Source organism: Hemicordylus capensis, chromosome 3 (genome assembly GCF_027244095.1).
Source record: "Hemicordylus capensis ecotype Gifberg chromosome 3, rHemCap1.1.pri, whole genome shotgun sequence".
Taxonomy (NCBI): domain Eukaryota; kingdom Metazoa; phylum Chordata; class Lepidosauria; order Squamata; family Cordylidae; genus Hemicordylus; species Hemicordylus capensis.
Window position 1 is genome coordinate 276426360 of NC_069659.1, and position 26300 is coordinate 276452659.

The 26300-nt window shown below is 43.3% G+C and overlaps 1 protein-coding gene across 10 annotated transcripts in view; it reads right to left on the reverse strand.

The window, feature by feature from the left end:
- Positions 1–26300, reverse strand: part of SHOC2 (SHOC2 leucine rich repeat scaffold protein) — a 112626-nt gene that overhangs the window by 24717 nt on the left and 61609 nt on the right. The gene's annotated exons all lie outside the window — the stretch shown is intronic.

Here is a 26300-nt window from a genome sequence, read left to right on the forward strand (position 1 = left end):
GGATTAACAGCCTTCAAAAGCTGCACAATAAAGACGGACATAAAATGTCTCTCTTTTGCAAGTTGGCCGAGTGCCACGAGTTAATTAACGAAAAACCTGATGCCATCTCCTAATGCTCTCTACATCCAGACATGGCCTTTGGTTGTAAATGTACGTATCTCAGAACTAATAATGTCACACAGACAAACTACCCATCCACTAAAACCTGCACAGAGCGTATTTTTTTAAAAAAACTGATGACATTCCCAAATAATCAGGAAGCCCTGACATCTGGTCAATTTAGAACTAACTCATGAGGCACATTTGGACATAAAAATGGACATTTTTAATAAATAGGAGGTAAATCACATTTAGGATTGCTGGTTCTATCTGTGGATGCTGATGGCAGTATGGAAAACACAATTCATGGTAGATAATTTATTTATTAGATTTATAAGCCACCTGATATAAATCATCTCCAGGCAATTTGCATAAAATTAAAAGCAAAGGTGCTTTCTTAAATACCAGGAGCCCAAGCCATTAAGGGCTTTACAGGCAATAAACAGCACTTCCTATTTGGCCTGAAAACCTTGGTAGCCAATGGAGTTCTTTTAGAAACAAAATGGTCTCTTTGGATGCCCTGGAGATCAATCTGGCTGACACATTCTGCACCGATTGCAGTTTCTGGACTGTGTACAAAGACAATCCAACATAGAGCAAATTGCAGCAGTCAAGCCTACTGCCAGTTGGGGGGAGGTGGGGCTAGGGCAATCTGCCCAAGGCTTCCACTAAGCAAGCCCCCCACTCCTACCCAATGGAGGCTCATCAGTAAGGACAGGAGGGGCTGTGACCCCCACCACCACCACGAAACAAGCTACTGGAGAAACCCAAACGTAACAGTACAAGCAGCCAGCAAATCCTCCAAAGCCCAGAGCACTGGTAAATTTGAGTTTATCTGGTAACTTGTTTGTTTTGTTTGGTGGGGGAATGAAAGTCCTGGCTTTCTCCCCCTTGAGTTCTCTTTTCTGCTTCTCTGTTTCCTTTCCCCCTGCCCCTCTTTTTCTGATCTCTGCTTTCTATCTCCTCTCCCTTTCTGCCTTTTGGCCCCTGCTTCCCCCTGCCCCGTCCCCTTTCTGGTTTCTGCTGCCTCCCCACTTTCTGATTTCTTCCTTTTGGCCCCTGCTTTTCTGCCTGCCTCCCTGCTTTCCTCCATGTCAGCGGGCTTTCCCCCCATCAGCATGGAGAAAAACATTGCGGGGGATGGGGAAGCTCCTGCCTTGGTGAGTGGGCTCTCCTCTGCCCCCACCCCAGCCTAGTCCCCACCAGCCACTACTGCCCTCGCTTCAGTTCATGGTCCCCCACCTCTGTATACACATACATGAGTTCTTTTAGAGGGGCAACATCACACCTGGAAAGAGAGCTGGTCTTGTGGTAGCAAGCATGAATTGCCCCCTTTGCTAAGCAGGACCACCCTGGTTTGCATCTGAATGGGAGAATACATGTAAGCACTGTAAGCTATTTCCCTTAGGGGATAGGGCTGCTCTGGGAAGAGCACCTGCTTGCTTGCATGCAGAAGGTTCAAGTTCCCTCCCTGGCATCTCCAGATAGGGCTGAGACAGACTCCTGCCTGTAACCTTGGAGAAGCCACTGCCAGTCTGTGTAGACAATACTGAGCTAGATGGATCAATGGTCTGACTTGGTATATGGTAGCTTCCTATGTCCCTACCTGTCCCAAGCCCCATAAATTCTCTGGGCAGGCCTGTCTAGTGTACAGTTCTAGGCTGATTTCCTCAGAGGTTATCTCCCACTGAGTTTAATAAGACTTACTCCCAACTTACTGCTGTCCTAGGCACACTTACCTGGGAGTTAGTCAATATACTCAGGGGAACTTATTTCTAGGCAAACCTACACAGTATCAATCGTTTCAACTTACAATTAGCTGCAAAAAAAAAGTTCAGTTCTCTTACTAGGGTCCTTTTGTTAAGATTATGTGCACTTCCACTTTCATTTCATAGAAACATCCAGCAACTTCACGTTTTTAGACCACAGGAGAACACTGAAACTAATGGCCTTATTCTTCATTTTAGTAAAGATCATTGCTTTTAATAAGAAAATGCCAAGAAGCAGGAAATGATTCAAAATACATATTGCTATAGAGGAGGTATTGGGGAGTCCAATCCATTATTTGCAGAAAGCAAGAAATAATATTCAGTATATGAATATTTGAAGCTGCCTTCTATTTACCACTGGCACTTCAGGCTCTATTGTCGATAATGACTGGCAGAGGATCTCCAAGGTTTCAGGAAGAGGACTTCCCAAGCCCTATCTGGAGATATCAGGGACTGAACCTAGGAACCTTTGCATGCAAAAATGTACTCTGCTACCGAGCTACAGTCCAATCAAGTATTACTATTTAATATTACTACCACCAACAAAAGTGTTGTAGAAAATATTACGATGTTAAACGCTAAAGATGGAACATATACCAGTCTATTGCCATTTTAAACCAGTATTCAGCAGTGTACTTCCCAAAAGGTTTTCCTCTACAAAAATGTCCACTCATTTATGCTGTCTAAAATTCTAGATACCAAGTAGAACTTCATAAGAGCAGCTGCCCGAGTCCCATAATTATCCTATATTTCCCTGGAAAGCATATACACTATAATTTGTTTTGATTATCAAATATAAACAAAATCTCCACTCCTCAAATAATCTCATTCTTTTTGCAGGTGCCATTTTCAGTCTTTCCTTCTAAGAAACATACTTCTAACAAATGGTAATATGCTTTTAGTATAGGCATTCTAATATACAATTCTATACTCACTTTATCAACAAGCTCAACTATTTCTGAGGCCAATAAGAAGAGCAGTTTGCACAGAAGCGATAACTATAAATTACAAGACAGAGCTTCTGCACCACCCTTCTGCAAAACATCTCCTCTCTCTTTCCTGGGAACTCAAGGTTCTCACTCATAAAACATACTAAATCACTGTTCTAGGAGTGTTTATGTAACACCACAACACAGCCAAAAAAGGCCATAAGTGACAGGTGGCTACTTCAGGGGAGACTACTAAATGACCAAACAAAAAACAAAAAAATTAATGGAAATCCCAACGGCCTTAGACTATGCAGTATTAGGCATAAAGAAAGATAAAATCAACCCTCTTTGTTTTAAGTGCCTAACTAAATAGCTGCAACAAGTGAACACCACTGAACTTACATACTTCAAATATAACAAGTAACACCTGCAACAAAATGTTACAGTATATCCCAGCCTCAAGGGAAATGCTCTAGCCAGACTAAAACAGTGGCCTTGTAGTCAGTAGACCTGTGGGAAAGGGAAGTATTTGATTGGGCATTCAGAGCATGTACTTTTGAATCCTGTATTCGGATTGCACACACACACCCTTTTGTATCCAGATCTGAATAGTCAGTTGTCCAAATGTTCGTGCATAGGAAATAATGCGTAAAATAAAAATGCATGCCACAAAGAAATTCATTTCCTTGTGGAATGGCTTAAAAAGAGTGGGGGTGCACGAAGCCTGTCATCTTTCAAGTAGAAAGGTGCAGAAATCTCTTCTAAGTACGCTGCCTGTGTGCCAGAAAAGGATCTGAGGAAAGAGACAGGATTGGTGGTGACTATCTGGCTATGGAGCTAAACCTAAATTTGTAGATTTGTAAATTTGTCCCTAATTTACAGTAGATGGTAGCCTCTACTGAGAGCATTATTGTCTGCAACATATAAAGCAAACAGATGCAGAAGATTCTGCTGAAAACCCTTTTTAAAGTTTTATAGGTAGTTTGTTTTCTATTCAGGTAGAAGGGAAGGAAAATAGCAGGGATGGCATTCCTTTCTAAGAGCATGATGCCTGCAACAGCTCAGCAGCTCACAGAAGGCAGGGAGGCAGAGCTAACACAGCATGATATATTCTTTCTACGTTCCCTGCCCAAGGGAACAGAGAGGCAGAGCAGAAGTCACTGGCCAGCTTCATATGTCAGTTTCAAAGGAATCTCTCCGCCCCTCAGCATCTTTCATATATGGACATCACTTCATTGCCTCCCTTTGGCAGTTTTAAAGAGACATGTTTGCCAGTAAAAGAGCGGTGGGAGGGAAGCCTCCAAATATATTCCAAATATATTTGGATCCTACAAATACTATTCAGAGATATTCTGAGTCCCAACTATTCAAATAGAATATGAGAATAGCTAGCCAAATATTTGCTAAAGTCTACTCTTCAGACCCTACAGGGTTGGGAGGGGAGAGTTTAATGATATGGGGGTGGGGTGGGGGTAAAAAGGACACCTTTTCTCTCTCCCGTTTCCTTGGAGGACTGCTATGTAGCTCCAGCGACACTATCTAGCACTATTCAAGTCTGGGAATGGCTGCCAGACCCACAACCCCATAGGGGTTTTTTGGTTTTGGTTTTTGCTATATAGTGAGTGGGAAATCTGAAGACTTGAAAAGGGGGGAAAATGTCATTGTTCCCTTCTTTCCTCCAGAAACAGAGTAAAAGGAGGGGAGAATTATTATAAAAAGGTGGGGGGGACTCATGGCATGCAAGCCCAATCCCCTCCCTCTCAGATACTTACTCTGATCTATTAGCCTACTTTCCAGTAGGCTTATGAGATCACCCGGCATTCTCTGTGTGTGTGTCCTCCGCCTATCAACTTCACAACGCCTGGAACAATATGAACCAAATGGGGTACAGTTGTAGGGACACATAGGGACATCTTAACAGCATAGTTTGTGATGATGTCATCCACCCCAATCTAAGATGGCGGAAGTGTAAACTTTTGAGGCGCAAGTGGGCTATCTTGTGAACTGCCTAACTCATTTGAACCACATTGGGTACAGCTGTACGGACACATAGGGATGCCCTAATAACATGGTGTGTGATGATGTCATCCACTCCAATTCAAAATGGCGACTGCATGAATATCTTAGGCACAAGCAGGCTAATTTGTAGACTGCCTAACCTATTTGAACCAAATTGGGTACATTTGCAGTGAGTGAAACACAGGGAAACCTCAATGGCATAGTTTGTGATGATGTGATCCACCCTGATTCAAGATGGCAGAACCATAAACTTTTGAGGCGTGAGCGAACTTGTGAACTGTTTAACCAATTTGAACCAAATTTGCTACAGCTGTAGGGACACATAGGGACACCTCAACAGCAGAGATTGTGATGATGTCATCCACCCCAATTCAAGATGGCAGACACGTAAACTTGTGAGGCTCAAGTGCACTAACTTGAGGACTCTCTAACCGAGTTGAACCAAATTTGGTACAGTTGTAGAGACAATGAAAAGAAAGTAGGCTGATTAGTTCTTACTAGAACAACTTGCTTCAGTTGTAAGAGGCTTGAGCCAGCCAATTCTCTCTCCACCCACCACCTTGTCACGCCCTCGATCTCTGACAGCAAGGAGGAAGGGGAAGCTGTCAACTTTCTAGGCGATGCAGGAGTGTCTGAGGGGCAGAGCCCGGCTGTCAGTGTTCAAGAAACAGCTGTGGATAATGACTCTGAGCAGGCACAACAACCTGAGGCAGCAGAAATCGTGAAAGACCAATCGGAAGAAGAGCTATGCAACCAACCCCCACTGACCCCCCCAACAGCGGCGTGTCACGAGACGCAGGGATCAATTGGAGACTATTAGGAAAAGCAAACGCCTCTTGCAGAGGGCTGATAAGCCTTAAATCCCTGCCAGCTGGGAGCTCTTGTGGCTTGCACTATAAATCACGTCATCAGTCGGCTACTCCCTGCTGAAAAACAACATTCGTCAAACTATACGTCGATAGCGTGCAGCCAAGTCTGGTCAAGACCTTGACACACCTCCTCAATTCCCCTACTTTTTTGACTGACACCTCAAAATTTTTTTTTACTCTATTGCTCTTAATTAACTAGACCCACACAACCTTCTGTAGATCCTTTCTTTCTCCTCTCCTGGGCAGAAGTGACAACTGTCAAATGAAAACAATGGAGAAATCCAGGATTTTAGTAGAGCTGTGACTGGGCATCAGCAACATGTCCCTGTTCCCCTCCCCCAGCAAAAGTTAACAACAGAGATAAATGTTTCCCCTCTCAAGTAACTCGTGTTCTATAATCTCTATGTCCTCAATATTCCACAGTCTCCTGGAAGCTAAGCCACTTTAAATATTTTTTTTTCTTTTAAATTGCAAACATATTTCTGAATTCCTAGGGAGTTCATGAGTACGTAAAAACCACTACCTAGTTTTGAGGTGGCCTTATTTCACTTCAGATCTGACAGACCTTGAGCCTCCCAAGTTCATTATTTGCATATATAATTAAACTGAAGAAATGCAAGGGGGAAGTGAAAGAAATAATAATAAACATTTAAAAAAATAAATAAAATGGTAGGCCAGTTTTACTTCTGCAATGTCTCTAATGAGAGAAAGCAAGTTGAAGGCAGAGTATTATGAAAGCAGTTAATTCACCCTCAAGTTTGGATAAATCCAAATTCAGCAATTAATGTTTACACTGTTGACTAGAAAACATAACAGAGCATACTATACCATGTTTTAGTCTGAATAAAACACTGAATTTTTATTGACAACTTGAGTCTTTCATAAAAACCTATAAGCAAACTTAGTGACTTTACTACCACTACACAGTCGTTTGCCATCCTCTCAATACAAGGCAAAAGACAGCCAATAGCCTCTAGTTGTGGCTTTTCAAAGAGAGCATTCTTTCAAATTGTCATATGAGCCCCTAAGAACTTTCCATCTCTAGTCTTTATGACCTCAAAGACCACACACCCAGCAACAGATAGCCTATTGAGCATCCCCTCTCCTTGCTTACTGTCATGGTTACCCTCTCCTGTCATGGAACTTTTCAGAACCAGAGATCATGGCATCCATGTAGACTCAATACAAACACCTGCTGTTGGAGCAGAGTTGGAGACCTTGTCAACATGGAAGGTTCTCCAGAAGTTAACCTGGCAGCTAGCAATATAGGGCAGAACAAGCAAATGAATCTGGCAGCTGGCAACATAGGGCAGAACAAGCAAAACAGGTTAAACTGTTCCAGAACAGACAGGCCCTAAGGGCTTCATACAAACTGAGAAAAGATGCTTAGCCACCTTCTAGCAGAGCATGAGTAATCCAGGAACAGTCTAGGTACCAAGGTCACAATGATGCTTGCAACCTTTGCCCAGGACAAGGTTTTGCTCACAGCAGTTTAGGAACTGTGTCTATTGTTCTTGCCAATCCAATCCAATCTTTATTACGGTCATAAACCAGACTACGAAAACACAAAAAAGAACAGACACATGAAACCCAGAAAACAAAAAAACAAATATATCGAGATCAAACATTTAAAAACCTGAACGGATTTTACAAATTATATAACAGTACCTGGCCACTCTATTGATAACATTCTCATCAGGATTGGCTAATAAAAACTTCAAATAAAAATAATCAGGATGCCCTATAAAATCAGTCAGCAAAGGGAAGATTAATCTGAAACGGGCATCTCTATATAAATCACAATATTTAAAAAAAAGTGCGCTGGTCTCCATTTGGCCTGTACTGCAGGGACATAGGTGGGTGGGAAAAGGAGTACCTTTAAATCTACCCTCCAAAACAGCTGAGGGAAGGACATCCATACACGCTAAAGTCAAAGTGCGTCTAAATTTGGGAACGATAACAAGACACAAATAACTTGCGGGGTTAGAACTAATTGTTTGCGTACCCAAGTGAACATTCCTGGGCAAAAGAGCAACTTACTCCTGAAGATCTAGATCTATAATACGTTGCTTGATTTCCATCCTGGCCCGGTCATAACCCATTTTAAGGATTTCCTCTGTAGAGAATCCATAATGTGCTAGTTTGCCACTGATATGGGTGGACCACTTAAACCTGAACAAATCAGTTTTTATAAGAGAGTCCAGGCCCACACAAGAGAACACAAATTTTAACCAAAACAGGATGATGATTCTCCAGTAACAGGTTACCATTCTAATCAAGCCCACCCGTCTTCTCAACATAACAGTAGGGACACAGCAAGGGATTGATAATATCAATCTCAGAAATTTAGATTGCAGAGCTTCTAAAGACGAGAAATTTCTAACCGGTCCTAACTGGGCACCATACAACAATTGGGGATGGACTTTGGTAACAAATAATTTAATGGCTGCGGGGATATAAGAAGCTCCCCTCAAGTAATAAAAACAAGTCATAAGATTAGTAGTATGCTGAGCCGTCATCAGAATAGACTTAAGGTGGGGGCTATGTGAGCCTGAAGAATGAAATACCACTCCTAGATATTTAAAAGAGTTTACTTGGGCTATCCTATGACCATTAATAGACCAGTTATTAAGGCTTGACTTATAAATTAAGGCTTGACTTATCTTGCTTTGCATGTAATGCGTCTATCTCATATATCAGTTTCACCTTTTAATTTGCATTACTGAAATTAATGAACTTTTGCACGATATTCTAATTTTTCGAGTTTCACCTGTACATCGTCTCCATATACATAGTATTCAGGTCACCACCACCCCAATAGCAAAACAGCAGTAATTCTACATGATGAATTATTCTGAATTATTCTAACAATATTTATATCCCATAACATAACCCCAAATGGGTTACAGGTCTCAGGGTGCCTTATGAATAAATAACAAAATTGCCATTAAATTATCCAAAGAATGACAGTTTATAAGATGCATTAAAAAATTTTACACAAGAATGATCAAAAGCAATATAGCAAGTGTTAATTTTGTCTTTTTAGTTGACATTTAACTACAGACATTCCTCAGACTTAAGAACCAATTGGTTCCTCAACACTGTGTTGTCCAATCACCTTAACTTGGAACTTATTTTTGCACAGGAAGCAATGTTATAAATGAGGATTTCATTCCTGAACCAAGGCCAGATACCCTAATTTTCTTACTGCTCTCAGAGTTGGCTGTGTGTCAGTCAGTCATGACCATACAGACATGCAGCAGGAAAGTTGAGAAGTTGCTCACCCTGACACCCATTCCTTTCCCAGTGCCTTTCTGGATCTCTCTCACTGGAAGGGAGGTAGCTGGGTAGCTTTACTCCATCACCTCCTCGGCAGCAGCCCTAAACAGCTTAGGCCCTGGGTACAGGTAGATCTCAATATTCACTGGGGTTCCATTCCATGGCTGTACCGTGGATATGGAAACCGCAAATATCAGGTCATCGATCTCTATGGGATCATGGGGGTTAAGTTCCTAGTCGGCCATTTTTGGACGAAAATCAGCCAATTTTCACAGGAGGAGCTCCTTACCTGTCTCTGCTGCTCCCCCAAGTCACACTGCACCACTCAACCAGCTGAAAATCAGTCAAAAGTCACACTGTTTTTTAAAATGAGAACCATTTTTGTGGCTCTGATTCCTAAAATTTATTTACTTTATTTAACAAATTTCTATACCACTCAAAACGTGCATCTTACAATGGCGGCCAGAAATGACCTCTGTGGTCATTTTCAGCCACCCCCAACCCACGGATATGTGAGGTCAATATGGGGTGTTTTTTTCCACATATGCTGAGGTCAGATGTCATTTTCCCGACCACGGATATGCAAAACCGCGGATAACGAATAAGAGCCAATGTGGATACGCTAAAAGCCAGCGTGGTGTAGTGGTCAGAGTGCTGGACTAGGACTGGGGAGACCAGAGTTCAAATCCCCACTCAGCCATGACACTTGCTGGGTGACTCTGGGCCAGTCACTTCTCTCTCAGCCTAATCTACTTCACAGGGTTGTTGTGAGGAGAAACTTAAGTATGTAGTACACCACTCTGCGTTCCTTGGAGGAAGAGCAGGATATAAATGTAATAAATAAACAAATAAATAAATAAGGAGGTCCACCTGAATTTAAGATAACATCTTCTTCACTATGAGCCCCATCACCCATTGAGATCATCTGGAGAGGTTTGTCTGCAGCTGTCACTAGCTCATCTGGATGCTTTCCAGATTAAACTCTACAACAGTGTCACTACAGATCTGCTAAGTGTGCTTTTATACTTCCTGTGTTGTGACACCGCAGTCCTTGCGCTGACAGCAAGGTGCCATTCATATTTCCAATGCCTTCTTTCGGATTTTCTCTTTGCAATATAGTGCTACAACGTTGCATGTGTGTCACAAAAGAGTGGATGTATTTTCCCATTGTAGGAGTTTGAGATTCTGGGGATCATTTTCAATATGATCCTGCCAACCCGAAGCATTTTACTCCTGTGTGGAGTTTAAACTGGAAAGCGTCCCAGGGACTACACGAGGCCAGGCCTTCTCTATTGCTGCCTCGAGACTCTGGAAGGCGCTCTCTGCTGAAATAAGGGCCTCCCCATCTCTGACAACTTTTAAAAAGTCTTTTAAGATACATTTTTTCATCCAAGCTTTTTAACTAGACTGTGGTTTTAGTTTTGTTTTGAGGTTTTTATTTCTTTTTAAACTTTTTTTTATGATGTTGTAAGCCAGAGACAGAAGTTTGGGGCAGTGTACAAATATGATGGATAGATAAATAAAACAAACACAGAGAAGAAAGAAGGGTGAGCAGGAAACTATGTGTGGGTTGGGAATGGGCTAGGCCAGGCCTGCTCAACTTCGGCCCTCCTCCTGCAGATGTTGGCCAACAACTCCCATAATCCCTGACTATTGGCCACTGTGGCTGGGGATTATGGACATTGTAATCCAAGAACAGCTAGGGGGTCTAAACTGAGCAAGCCTCAGCTAGGCTCTTTCCTTCTCACTGTCACAGCACAGCAGCTGAGCCCAGGGGAGGAGGAGGAGCAGCAGCAGCAACAGTGGTGGCGGCAGGGAGAGCATTTTGGATGGGTGAGGCAGCCAATTTCTTTGCAGCCTCAGATAACAGCAGCTGCCGCCAGGACAACCAGTCTTGATGACATTAGCCTGAGCCACCATTGTTTGCGCTGCCTCCTCTAGTCCATGCACCAGCAGCCATCTAGCAAAGCCTCCTCTCCCCCTAAAGCAAGTAATGTAAAGCTGAAACAAAGTGGCAATTTACAAATGTCTTAAGTGCTGTTCGCCTTAACTGGGAGTGCCTTAAGTTGAGAATTGCTTGGACTGTGACACTGTGAAGTGTAACCCTACACTTTTTCATACAGATCTCCTACTAATGCAGAACATAGTGTGACAAATCATTTAAGAAATACTAGATCCTTGTATCATTACAAAACATTTTATAGCATCTTTTTGCACAAGAAAATAGTCACTTGAGGCATCAGCTAAAATCATAAGAACATAAGAACATAAGAACAGCCCTGCTGGATCAGGCTCAAGGCCCATCTAGTCAAGCATCTTGTTTCACACAGTGGCCCACCAGATGCCGCTGGAAGCCACAGGCAGGAGTTGAGGGCGTGCCCTCTCTCCTGCCATTGCTCCCCTGCAACTGGTACTCAGAGGCACACCCTTGAGGCTGGAGGTGGCCCACAGCCCTCTGACTAGTAGCCATTGATAGACCTCTCCTCCATGAAGTCATCCAAACCCCTCTTAAAGCCATCCAGGTTGTTGGCCGTTACCACATCCTGTGGCAGAGAGTTCCACAAGTGGATCACACGTTGTGTGAAAAAGTACTTCCGTTTGTTGGTCCTAGACCTCCTGGCAATCAATTTCATGGAGTGACCCCTGGTTCTAGTGTTGTGTGAGAGGGAAAAGAATCTTTCTCTCTCCACTTTCTCCACGCCATGCATGATTTTATAGACCTCTATCATGTCTCCCCGCAGTCGTCTTTTTTCTAAACTAAAAAGCCCCAGGTGCTGTAGTCTTGCCTCCTTGTGGACTGTACTATGTTTGTCCCTTGTGGACTGTACTATGTTTTGTTACTATCCCTTTTTTATTGCCTAACTCCAAATATTTCAAATTTCAGAGGTGTTCACTGACTATTGGATAGCAGCTTCTATTACCGAATCCATTATTCGTTTTTATTATTTTGCAAGTGTGTATGTCCCTGGTTTAAACCAAATTTAAATGTGGAGCCTTTGGTATATAACGCAACCAGCTTTCCCATTACAGGAGGCAGATGGTTATGACAATTTTATTCATTCATAGTCTGTCTAAAAATCACATCCTCCTGCCTTAAATGATGTTGCAGCAATACAAAACAATCAATCCTGGACAGTTCAGAAGAAGCCTCTCAGCCTGCCTAACACACTTTGACGTTTGTAGATTTTTACAATCAAAGGGTTTTCCAAGTTTTTTTTAAGTGTCTGTCTGTCTGTCTGTCTGTCTCTCTCTCTCTCTATATATATATGTGTGTGTGTGTGTGTGTGTGTGTGTGCGTGCGCGCGCGTGTGTGTGTGTGTATGCATGCATGGAAATTCATGAGTATTGCAAATAACATGTTGCAACTTGGCACTGCCTGGAAGTTCCAGGTACGCTCATCAAGTTATACCACAGTTTAGTTCAGCAGTGATAGAGAGTCAGAGCACTTTTTGTTGTTGTTGTTTTAAAGGTATTCAAGCTAGCGGATACATTTCTAAACACTGTACATTCTAAATACATTCTAAATACAGACTTCTAATTCCAGAATTTGTGTGATTCATCCACTATTGCAATTCCCACTGTACTCTCTAATACTTGCCACAAAATAAGATGTAATCCAAAAATCAAGGCACAGGTTGCTTAATGTTGAACCAAGCTATCATGATTGAATATAGTCAATGATATTTAATTTATGCATTAAGCATAAAGGGTTGGTTTAATATTATCCAATATTGAAAAGTAGCAGTGGTGGCCACTAGATGATGGCATATGTCTAACTAAAACATGTATGAAAGGGTTCTGATGACTTTCACCTTGAGTTTCACTGGCCCACAACATCTTAGCCAAATTAATAACAAGTGGATTCATTTAGCCAGAGACCAACTTGGCTTACCACATTCTGTACCAACTGCAATTTCTGGACTATGTATAAAGGCAGCCCCACAGAGAGTGCATTGCATTAGACAAGTCTGGAGGTTGCCAGCACATGTACTACCGTTCTGGGGACATTTATCTCAAGAAAGTGAGGCAGCTGGCGTATCAGCCAAAGCTGATAGAAAGCACCTCTGGCCACTGCCTCAACCTGAGGCACCAAGGAGAGGTTTAGATCCAGAAGCACTCCCAGACTTCGTATCTGTTCCTTCTGGGTAAGTATGACCCCATCCAGAACCAGCAGATCAAAATTGTCCCCTGAGTTTTGACCCTGCATAGTAAGTACCTCCATCTTATTTGGATTCAGTCTCAATTTGTTATCCCTCATCCAGTCCATCAGATTGAAAGCAGATTGAAATGGGTCGATAATCAGTTTCCTCCAAGACTGTCTGGAGCTGGGACTCCACCACCCTTCTCAATTACCTTGCCCAGCCATGAAAGGTTGGAGACAGGCCTACAGTTGCTTAACTGAGGGATCTAATGCAGGCTTTTTCAGAAGAAGTCTAATAATTACCTCAAGTCAAGCAGGCACCCTGCCTTCTCTCTACCAGGCCTTCTACAACACCCGCTGGCCAGATAGTATAAGCCATGTCTGACAAGAGTCAGGAGAACAGGTGATACGCTGCACTGCTCCAGCTTTTCCACACCATCAGAAGTCACAAACGGAAATTGATCCAGCATAACCACATAAGGGGAGTTGCTGGACATTAGACTCTGCAATAATTGTGGGGTCTAAGTCAGCCAGAATACGAGAGATTGTATCCACAAAACACTAATTAAAAATGTCACAATGGGTAATTGATGGTTCCAAATTCTGATTCAAGGGAGGAGGGACATGTATCTGTTCATACAGATACTGGAACAGCACAGGAGACAAAAATGTCTGTGGAACCCCATAGCACAAGGTCCTGATGCAGAGCAAAAATCTCCATCATGACCTTCTGAAATCTATCCTGCCAGATAGTAATGGAACAATCACAACATAGTGACTCCAATCCCCTTTTCTGTCAATCCAAAACAATCTCATGGTCCAGAAAAACTAGCAGGACAGCATTCCTCCTGCCCTTCTCTTGTTGTAGGTCACCCATCAAAGCAAAAGTCTGTTCAAATTCTAGGCCTGAAGCCAGACCAAAAAAGATCCAAATAATCAATGCCACCCAACAGAGTCTGAAGCTAGGTTGCTACCATGTAGAATAATAGAATGTTAGAGATTGTGGGGACTTTGGAGATCTTCTAAACCATCCCTTGGCTCAGGAAAGGAAATATGTTTGAATACCTTGTCTAAAAAGGCGAAGTTCATGGCAGGTCAATACTTGACACCAATTACTAGGGCCCAAGGGACCATACAACTTCCTTGCTTCAAAGCAGACAGGACCACCATTCTTTTAATGAAGCATTAATCATGGCCTGAATGCAGCCAATCATACACCTGGATGAGAAAACAGGTGGGTCTTGTTCACATCCCCAGCTTGCACTTTGGAGAGTCTCCAAAAGGAGGGTATTCCCTAACAGGGAAAAGTCATACACCCTTCTTCATATTCTTGTTGTCTGATGGCATTGCTGAAAAGGCCACCCTTGCTGGATTTCAGAAGAATGCAACATGATGCATAAGGAAATACAGACCTAAGCTGCTGAAAATTTTGTAAGTTAGAACCAGAACTGTGGATTTTTCCCAGATGAGAAAAAGGACCCAGGACAGATACTGGCACACTGTAATGTCCTTCTAGGCACTTCTGCTACTATTAGAGTCAGAACGCCACATTTTGCTGAAGTTAAGAAATGGTTTAAGAAAAAGCACAGTGAATACTGTAGTAATCTAGTCTCAAGTTGATGAAAGTATGGATGGCAAGTGCCAAGTTATTAACAGAACTAAAGCTGTGGATACTCTAATAAGGACTTGGCAACTGCCCTTCTGCTCAAAGGCCCAGCGAGCCAGAAGCACCTTGAGGTTGCCAACCAGAGTGATGGGCAAAAAACACAGCCTGTCTCCCCTAAATCATATGGTCCATTAACCATAACTTTAGCCTTCTTAAACTTCAGCTTCAATCACTTTGACTGGATCCAAGCACTCACCATTGTCACAGACTGGGTAAGGACAAGACTTGTCAAATAGAATAACCAGTTGCCATCAGCATACTGATGGCATCTAATGCCAAGTCTCTGAACAACTCTTAACTATCTCATGCACAAACATCTAAAATAAAGGGGGCTTCATGTATGCCTAGTGACAAAGTGGGCCACATCAAGCCACTGTTGAGGTTGCTGCAAAAAACTGTCTGAATTAGACAATAGAATAACTTTTTTTAAATTTAAAAGGCAGGCTTTTTGATATCAAGGATAAAATTATTTTATTTACTTTTTAAATTTATATACCGTCCAACATCATTTCTAGGCTAGCTGACAAAAAAAAAGACATGTCATATGGGAGCTAGCAGAGTTCTTTAAGCATGGGTAAGAAGCCTTCCTAGTGACAAATCCCAATTAGTAGTCTAGCAGCTACATTCTGGACTAACTGAGATTTCAAAGCGATCTTCAAAGGTAGTCCTATGTACAACAGAATATATTACAGTAGTCTTAACTTTGAGGTTACCAGAGCATAGATAACTGCAGGCGGATTCTTTCTGTCCAAGCAAGGCCACAGTCGTACACCAGCCTCAGCTGCTGGAAGCAGCACTCACAGAGCATCTCTCTCTACTTGAGCCTCCAGTAACAAAAGCTGAATCCAAGATCACTCTCAGACCACATATCTGATCCTTTAGGCAGAGATCAGCTCCATTCAGATCAGATCAAAAACCATCTCCCTGAGCAGATGAACCACCTACCCACAGAACCTCTGGCTTGCCTGGACTGAGCTTTCGTTATTTGCTCCTCATTCAGCTTACAAAGAGATGACAGATTACAGTATACAAAGCTTTTGAAGTCTACTGCTGAGTAAGGATAATGCGCTGGATTTTAAATCCATCACTGGTTTTATGGTATTTACAGGTTCTGACTGAATTTTATGGTATTGAATTTAATACTGATGTTTTATTCATTATACGCCGCTTTTAGTGCCAGAAGTGTGACTGATGAGAGCAAATAAATAAATTACAGCCCTGAGGTAGTTCATCTCTGAATTTCTTTAGCTTTCACAAGTATATCATGGGATGCAGCTGGGCCCACTTCTTACAAAGGAAGCAAAGGGAATAGAAACTTTTCCTGCAAAGAGCTGGAGAAAAAGATAATGGCTTCCTTGCAGGGGAGGGAGTTTCCTACATTTATGGCAACTTCTTGCCAGTTTCTTAAAGGAAATGTGAAGAACGATGAGGAAAGAGGCTGGGAAGGAGGCATAAATTTAAATCGAAGAATGAAACCTCTTTTGGTAGGTTCTAAAATCCACATGTCTAGCAACACAGGGGGAAAGTGTGACAGAGCATTCAACAAAGCTCAGTTGAGTTCAAAGAATAGTGTGGAGCTCCAGAAACAATCAAGAGGTGCATGACTGACAAATTATGTTTGATGAAGAAGATTTACATTTCAACTCTTTATGGGAAGGATGTAAAACTCTTTTAAAGGATTAAGTTGTCTTAACTTAGAGATAGAGAGAGAGAGAGAGAGACAGACAGACAGACAGACAGACAGACAGACACACACACAAAATCCAGGACTACCAGCTAAACTCATCTGTTCTATATTTAAACCTGTAATCTAAAGGACAAACTACATGGGAGATATGCCATCAGAATTTTACTTTAAAAGGAGTCAAGGAAGTCAAGGGCTCTATATATGATCACTTCAGCAACACGGGGGGGGGGGATTAACCATTTATCCCCATGCCATTTAGCCAATCTAAATCTCCCTCTCCTACAGCTGCTGTTCAGCCCACTGGGGGGAGGGAGATACATTTAGCCTCTAGGGACATAAAACAGAATAGGTGATGGAAAGGGAGGCAGAACCAAGTATCTAGGGGGAGGTACGCAATGCCCTGGATTTAGAAATGTACTTTGTGCCCATTTATATTGAGCTCAAAGAGTTAAATGCATCTTCCATCTTCAACCTAACAAACAGATTATTTTGTGCCAAGGATTTGGACTGTTTAAAACTCTCAATATAAACAGAGCTGATGCTACTCTTGTATGGGCTCTGTCAGCAGTAAGCTAGTGGATATGGGCTCTGGGGTTGCTAAGATGTAATCTCTAGATGAACTTTAACAATTACTGGAAGGTCAACATGCTTTTCAAGCAATGTTTTTGTTTAAGATGTCTCTCTGAGGATAACTGGAACATTGGATGGTGATGGAACTGGCCGATAGGACATAGGATTTGCCTATAGGGAAAATATAGGTCATGGCAATTGATTCACATGCAGGCTCTGTGAGACTCATCTGAGTGTTGTCTTCATACACAACAAGCTGTTGTGTCTTGAACAATAAAAATGTATCCTTTGTGGAAATACAAAAGCTTTCCTCTCACAGGAAATCTTTTTTACTAAATCAATAACTGGCACAAATATTAACTAAATGGCTATAATTCACTATAAAGAACAGCATGCAGTAACAGGGAGTCATTAAAACATTTTAGAAAGATTATTCATTCCATAAATTTCTTATTTTATGAGCACTGTTTCCATTTAGTTGGCAGTAAAGAGTTTCTTAGAAAACAGAGTTTATAAGGTAAGCGCTCATCTTCTTTAGATTTCTAATTTTATTTTGTAAAGTTTAATTGTACCTCATTTTTTAAAAATAAATTGAAAAACTGGAAAATATTAGCAGCCAGACATTAAGGTATACTACAGAAATGGAAAAGAAAGAAAAATTTATTATTTATTCATTACATTTATATCCCGCTTTTCCTCCAAGGAGCCCAGAATGGTACGCATGGTTATGTTTCTCTTCACAACAACCCTGTGAGGTAGGTTAGGCTGAGAGAGAAGTGACTGGTCCAAAGTCACCCAGTGAGTGTCATAACTGAATGGGGTTTGAACCCTCCCATCTTAGTCCAACCACTCTAACTATTACACCACACTGGCTAATATCAATATCAATAATATTATTGATAATAAAATATTGATATTAGAAGTAATTACCAATTTTGTTGTATCTAATAACAAATCTAATTTTTAAGTTACCTAGATTTTTTTTTAAAACCACATGTATTGCATTTAATTAGTTTTAATTCCTTTACTGTTGGACATCTGTAGACTTAAACAGATTTTATATTTGCTCAGCATTGGTTCTCAACAAGTGCATGCTTAACATGCTAGTGTGTAAGAGCCAGTGGAGTGGAGTGCTTACCGCATGACACAGACCAGGAAGATCAAGGTTCAAATCCCCACTCAGCCATGAGGCTAACTGAGCAACCCTGGGTCAGTCAACATCTCTCAGCCTACCTTATGTCACAGGGTTGATAAAGGAGGATATACCATGTATCCAGCCTGAGTTCTTTGGAGCAAGGGTGGGGTGGGGGATAAATAAGTAAAACTTTGTTAATGGTGATGTGGATGTAAGCTTTAATATTTTAAGCAAAAGACAATTTGTGCTCAAGAGGCAAGAGACTGATCTCACAACCATGTAGGACAGATCTGAAAGGGACTGGCCAGAAGGGAGCAGGCCTGAACTCAGTCCAACCTGCTAGACCAACCGGCATTGTTCTAATAACCATAGTTTCCACCTTGATAATCTTGTGCCTTGACTAGGGATGTGCACAGACAGGTACGGAGCCCATTCTAAAGGCCTCCAGACCAGTCCAGACCTGGGGCTGGTTCGGCGGTTCGACACTGGGGGGGGTGGACTTTTAAGGGTGGGGGAGGGTGTACTTACCCCTCCCACCACTTTCCCCCCTCTAGCGCTCCCGTTTTTTAACGCATTTGGGATCCCTTCCTCCGTTCCTCAGCAAAAGGCTTCAAAAACCTGACTGTGCATGTGCATGTCGCGCACACGTGTATGAGTCATGTGCGTGCGTCGCGTGCACACACACGTCTGACATACGCACGGACATGACGCACGGACATGATGCATATGCACAGTCAGGCTTTTGAAGCCCTTTGCCGAGGAACGGGGGAAGGGGCGGCAGGGAGGTACCCTGCCGCCCCAAATGCATTAAAAAATGGGAGCACTGGAGGGGGGAAAGCGGTGGGAGGGGTAAGTACGCCTCCCCCATCCTTAAAGAGCCCCCTCCCCAGTGCCGGACCGCAGAGGTGCAGTTCTGTGCACACCACTAACCCTGACTACTGCAACCTTCTCCTCTATGGTTTTTGGTTGACCTATCTAGGACCCTTGACTCCATCCAGCACTACTGCTGGGTGTTTTTGCCAAAGAGGCAGATAAGAAGGGCCTTATTTTTAGAATAATGTTAAGGAATAAATGGCATGATTTGATGAAAGACTGATTATGAGGAATAAAGAAGAGATGGGAATCAAAGCCAGGACTCTGTAACTGTTCAACAGGTGGCCTGTGTTATATTCAGTACATGAAGACAGCATATGAATATGACATTTGCTTAAAGGCAGCATATAAGGATTGGGGTGGGGGAAGTATATTCTTCTATCTTGAAGCAGAATAAACCAGAGCTGAACAAGTTTATACTAAGAGGAAACTGTGGCTTAGGTGGGTTTCAGACAACCAAATAAACCATGCTTTACTTGGTTGTGAATATACTCAGGTCCTCTCTTCTCCCCTTACCTATTCAACATCGTCACTGAGCTGCAATGTAAACATCATGGTTTGTTTAAAACACAATTCTGCAGCTTATCCAAACCTGGAGCTGTGCTTTAACAGTGGTTTGTGAACCACAATAAAACCAGCATTTGAAACTGGAATTCAAATGCTGGTTTAATTGTGGTTTGTGTACCATAGATGAAACCACAGCTCTGCAGCTCTTCCATTCTTAGAACTGTGCTTTCAACAAACCATAATGTTCAACAAAAATGAGTAGAAGAGATAAAGGGAGAGGGGAGCACATAGGCTCAGGGTGTGTTTATGACTGGATAAACCATGCTTGTCTGAATCCACCCATAGTCTCTTCCTCTCTGATGGAAGAGAAGAGGAAGCATGGGGCTCACCTCAGCTCATTCTTATAGCGCTAAACTATGGTATAGCATTACATCTAAACTGGCCCAAACAGTGTTTAACTTTGAGTGGATGACATTCAGAATTAGTTACATAGGAAAGAGGCCCTTCTATACAATCATATGAGAGATCTTGAAACTAGCCAACCTACTAATTCTGCCTGCTTTGCATCTGAAACTTATGAACCATGTGTGTTACAGCATTGGAATCTATCATGGAAATTATGGAGCTATATGAACAACTTCAATTATGGAGCTATATGAACAACAACAGTTTAAAGTATCTTGTTATTTCAGTGTTCTGTTATTACAAAGTCCTGAAACTTTGTTCATTTTAAAATCAAGCACATTTGTTCCTTTCATTGGCATCACATTCAGCACAGAGAATCTCCCTGGTGAGGGGCATAACCTGACCAAGTAGCATAATGAAAAGTAGCCAAGCTATAGCAATTTTAAGTGTTTGTTTTGAACTGATCTGAACAGTTCAGAGATACAGAATGAGTTTACATGGCATGGAAGTTAAGGTAGGCACCTTAACCAACAATTTCCATGTTTTCAGTTCAAAGAGAGAATCTATAAACAAAACAGGTTTCTTACTTGTAACTTGTGATCTGGAGGTGTTCTGTTGTCAGTCATGAGAAGTGAGTTACTGCGCTTGCACAGGAACCTTCCAGATGGATTAGCTCCTCTCTGGCGCCCCTCCCTGCCGCACATGGGCTTAGTGCCTTCCTTTTCTCGGCAGTTGGGCACCATTTTAATTCAGTTTCTTGCAGAGTGCCTGACGCTCAGATGATCCCAGACATGACCAACAAACTGTCCAAACAGGTAAGTATCTTCACCTTTAGAAAGCTGCAGCGGGGAGGTACGGGTAGATCTCATGACTGACAACAGGTCACCTCCAGATCATAAGTTACAGGTAAGCAACCTGTTTATATGGAAGTGATCCTTTGTCATCATGAGAAATGGGTGACTATATAGCTTCTCCCCCTTTGGACGAGGGTGCAGCCACCAACTCCACTACTCCAGAACTCTCTTCAGTACTTCTCTTCCAAACTTAGCTTCTGCAGCCATACGCAAGTCTATGCCATAGATCTTTATGAAAGGTATGTGTAGTCCAGGTAGCAGATACACACAAATCCTTGGAACAAAGTCCAGAAAGGTGTGCAGCAGAAATCACATATGCTCTCGTGGAGTATGCCTTTACAACCTTCAGTGGCTGTTGATTTTGTAATTTGTAAGCCAAGAATATGAGCTCTACCAACCAATGAGAGAGCCTCTGGCTCAAAAATGACACGCCTTTGTTCTTGCCTTTAAACAAGACAAAGATAATCTTCGTACACCGAAAGTCTTTTGTCTTCTGTAGGTAATAGAGAAGGCACTGCCTGACATCTAATGCATGTACGGTCTGCTCCAGTCACATTTCAGGCTCCTGAAATAACCATGTTTTGGTTCAAGTGGAAATTGGGCACCACTTTCAGTAAGAAAGATGGATCAGTACACATAACCACTTAGTTGAGGAAGAACTGCGTATACAGTGCATCTGCCCGTAAAGCTGCCAGTTCACTTACACGATGGCAGTAGCTATGGCAATCAGGAACGCGATCTTGAGCATCAAAATATCACAAACTCACTTTATGAAGCAGCTCAAAATGCAGTTCCATTAGTGAAGACAGCACTAGGGACAGACTCCACTGTTCAGCTGGGTGGCATATAGGAAGGTAAAGATTATTGATGCCACACAAAAACTTCTTGCATCGAGGATGAGAGAAGGCAGTCCTGCCCTGCCAACCCTTGTGCTTAGCTGAAATAGCAGCCAGATGTACTCACAAGGAGTACACTCTTGATGCAGATGGCAATCAGAAATACATTTCGGATATGCACCAATTCCAGATTTGTGTGCTTAGAACACATAGTGAACATGAAACCATGCCTCCCCGACTACTGACATAGGCAATTGCTGTAGTATTGTCCATTTGTAGTTGTACACCTGAGCCCTGTATCAGTGGTGCAAAGGACTTCAAAGCCACAAACGCTGCCATCAGTTCCAGGAAGTTGATGTGCATCCTTTGTGGTTGCACTGTCCACAAGCCTTGAGTTTGGTTACTTCCACAATATGCCCCCCACCCATACAGATAATGGACTGTTGATACCGACGCGGTGGACAATGTGACAGGCATTGAGATCAAAGAAGAGGTTGATAAGGGCGCCGATGTTGATGGACGTGATGGAAGTCTGGTGGAGCCCATGGAATCCCTCGATGTCAAAGGCTTCGGTATCAAAGAGCTTATCAATGTCGATGCATCTCAATGCTGAACGGTTGAAGGCGAGGGAGTCCTCGATCGCAATGAACGCGGTGTCTTCGACTTGTATTTCTTCAGTAGCAGAGAGTCAGAATCAGAGTCTGAAGACACATGGTGCCATTTGTGTTTTTTATGCCCAGCATCAGAACTCTTAGGCTTCTTAAAGACAATCTCTTCAGGATCAGCTGCCAGGGTTTGCATCTGTGCATGCACAGACCCTGACTCCAACACTGAAGCCGTCAATGCTGATCTCAGTAATGAGCCCATGGACATCGATCTAGAGCCCATGGACGTCGATCTAGATGTCGACTCCAGCCTCAGCATCAGCAATGCGTCTCCATACAATGCCGCCCTGAGGTGCAATGGTCAATTCTTCGAAGTTTGTTTTGTAAATGATCTACAAATCCTACAGGCAGTAGGAGCATGTTGTTCACCCAAGCACAGCAAACAAAGGTCACGCTCATCAGTAGAAGGTTATTTTGCTCTACACTGAGAGCAACATTTAAAGGTAGCCTTTTTATTCCCTGCTTCCTCCATTCTAATGGCAAAGCCGAAAGAAGTCCAAGCAACCAAGTCCAATGTCCAGAAAACAAAGAGTAGTCAACTTACAGTCCGCAGATCAATAAGCACAGTAAAGTTTGTCTGAAATGAAGCATTCCCCCCCCCCACTAACTGAGGAGCGACAACCCACAGGTCTCAATGCAGCAGTGGTTGGAAAGAAACTGAATTAAAATAGTGCCCAACTGCTGAAGAAAGGAGGGCACTGAGCACATGAACGGCAGGGAGGGGCACCAGAGAGGAGCTAGTTAATCCATCCGGAAAGTCCCTGAGCAGGCACAGTAAATCATTTCTCATGATGACAACGGATCACTTCCAGATCTTTAAGTTTTCCTGCATTTAAGTTTTTTTGAGACCAGAAGAAAATTTCAACACCCACAGTACAGAATACAAATTACTGCATTGGTATTTGAAGAAATTATAATTCTACATAGACCCTCTGGTTGACATTCAGATTACTGCTGCACTAGCACTATTACAGAGGAGCAATTTTCATCCATCTACCCTTCCCTCTGCAGACCACTGTACCTCCTGAAGATGCATATCTGAGGATCTTTGTTCCCACACACTCCAAAAATAGAAGCAGCACTTTATCTATGCAGTTCCACTAAGCAAATTAAAAAAAAAAAACAATTCCATAACTTCCTCGCTTTCTACTCCATCTTTCTCCTCCTGCCACTTGTGCACTAAGGTATCTCAAAACATCAGGGCTCAAAAATTCCCAGGCATCCGCTCACCATGGCACCTCAAAAGTGAGGCACCTGGACCAGACAATAGATCAACATGGCCAGGAAGCCTGAACAAGCAAAGTGTGGGCAGGTTCTCCCTCTCTTCCTCCTGGTTGAGTTACAACCAGGAAGAGAACACAACATGGTCCCTCCTTGCTTGTTCACTCCTTCTCACGCATCCATCCAGCGCCTGCCAGAGTCGGATGGACACAACCAGGAGAATGAGCAAGCAAGATGGGGGCGACCAAGACAGTGAGTCTGCCCACCCTGCCCCTCAAAGTGAAGGGCATTGATGGGGGTAAGTAGTGAATCTGCCACCACCACCAGTACACACACACACACGGAAGCGGTGGGTATTGCTGCGGGCAAGCAGCAAGTCTACTACACCTTGGAGCAGAAGGGAGGTTGACTCCTAAATTTTGCAGATAGCTTCTACAGCCAAAAAAAAATTGTCAAGGTCTGTCTTAACTTCAGCTCTACCCCCTATTGCAGCCCTTATGGAAGTTGCTTTATTTTGTTGCTGTTGAGTCCCCCCACACACCCCACACCTAAAGCTTCTTAATAAATGTGACAAAACGCAGATATCCATCTTAGAATTCCATTTAAAAGAATTCCATGTAAGAAAAAACATGAATTCATATGACATGAGAAATTCATGTGTAGGAAATGGCTTCAGTTTTCCAAGATGCATAGCTATAGAGAACTACACACGTTTGTAATCATCACATACAGTATCATGGTATACATGTTAAGGATGCGCACAAAACCGGCTTCACCTGTTTGGTTCGAATTCAAACCAGCTTCGAACCAGGGTGGGTAGGTTTGGTTTTGCTTGAACTCCACCCCTGGTTCAGTTCGAATTCAAACCCGGTTCTAACCGGTTCTACATAGGGTATAATGGAGACTCAAACTGACCCATTACTCCCTATGTAGAGTACCTAGGGGCACAAAACCAGGATGGCTGGTAGGCACCCCGGGGTGCCAACCACCCACTGAACACCAAAACAATTGGACACTCCTATAATTTTTAATGAATTTTTCAAGATTTTTCCAATTTTTGCATTTCTCCCATAGGGAATAATGGGCACTTGAGGCAACCCTATTCCTCCCTTTGGGGGATTCCAGGGTACCCCAAAGTGGTTCTGGGAGCATGGTGGGTTGTGTCACAACTCCCCCCAGACAGTCCCAAGCTGGTGGACTTCATAGTTTTTCCCCCAAGAAATTTTTTCAGTTACTGTCCTTTTAACAAGTCTATCCTTATCAGAGTAACTTCTCTGGTATATGTCTTTCTGTCTGTCTGTCTGTCTCTCTCTCTGTGTGTGTAGGTGTAAAGATCTTCATAGGGATTCATTGAGAGAACTCATACAGCCATCAAAAATCCAATTTGTGTTTGGACTTGCTGTTTATAAGTTCTCTCAATGAATCGGCCACCTGAAAAGGCTGGTTGTCAGTGGCCATCATCTCCCCTATGAGACGGGTGAGGAGACATGGGTCCACGTGACCAGGGCGCTTCTTGCCCGCCGGCAGCGTCCACCGCTTGACAGGCAGCATGCCCTGCTTCATGGAAGTTGGCGCACCTCCCTTGTCAGTGCTAGTCACAGGCACACGAGGCACACTAGTATTGCCAGCAGAGTCAAGGAAATCTGGGTGACACCATCGCATGTGTCGGTACATAGAAGTCATCCCCAGATGCTTCGCATCCTTGTCCCGACTGACCTGTGCCCTGCAGTGGACACAGCAAGCAGCGGTTGGGGCATCTTGAGGGACTTCAAAATGCCGCCAAACATCACTGCTCAGGGTGGCCTCCGACACCCTGGGCACCATCTTGGGCGATGGTGGACCTGGGGGTCTGCTGGTGCTCGCCCACCGCCATCACCCACCCCACCTCCATCCTGCACAGGAGGAGGAGGACCTGGCTTCACTGGAGGAGGGGGCACCTTCTCCACATCAGCAGCAGACCCTCCCCCCTCGGAGCCAGACTGGGAGGACCCAGCACTGGACTCCGCAATGACCTGGGTATTATCAAGGAGCCCCCTACTGAGAGGCAAGAGGTATGTTGGAGGGGCCACAAGGAGGAGGGAAAATCTGGCTGCACTGCCAGCCACCAAGCGCCTGCCCTCCACTCCCCCCACAGAAGGAGCTTCCCTGTCAAGAGAGCCCCCCGCACCACCAGGCTCTGCACTGGGCACCAGCCCCAGCAGTTCACCACCCGATGGACCCGCCAATGCTCCAGGACCTGGGCTCGGCGGCAGCAGGCTCCTCCAGATAGGGAACCTTCGTACCACCACCTCACCTGGGCCAAATAATTAGCCAATGGGGATCTGTGGGACCCCAGGATGGTGTCTTCTCTGCCCCCCCCAGGGGTGTAACTATAATAGGGCAAGGGGAGACAGTTGTCTGGGGGCCCACTGCCTGGGGGGGGGTCCAGAGGCAAGTCACATGACTGACTCCCCCAGCTGCACACCCGCCCAGGCTTCCTTCAGTTGTAATCATCCTCCAAAACTGATGCGAGTGTTAAGACCTGGAGCTACCAGAACAGCATGTCTTTCTCTAGTACCATTAAATGACTTGCATCGCCCACAATTTACAAAACCTTTTAAAAAATAATTTAGGATGATGTTCTATTGTGGCACATAGGTGAGATAGACAGACAGACAGATAGATATTTTACTGTGCTTTTTGTTACCACTATTTTTATTTATTTTTTATTTTTACATTTATATCCCGCTCTTCCTCCAAGGAGCCCAGAGCGGTGTACTACATACTTGCGTTTCTC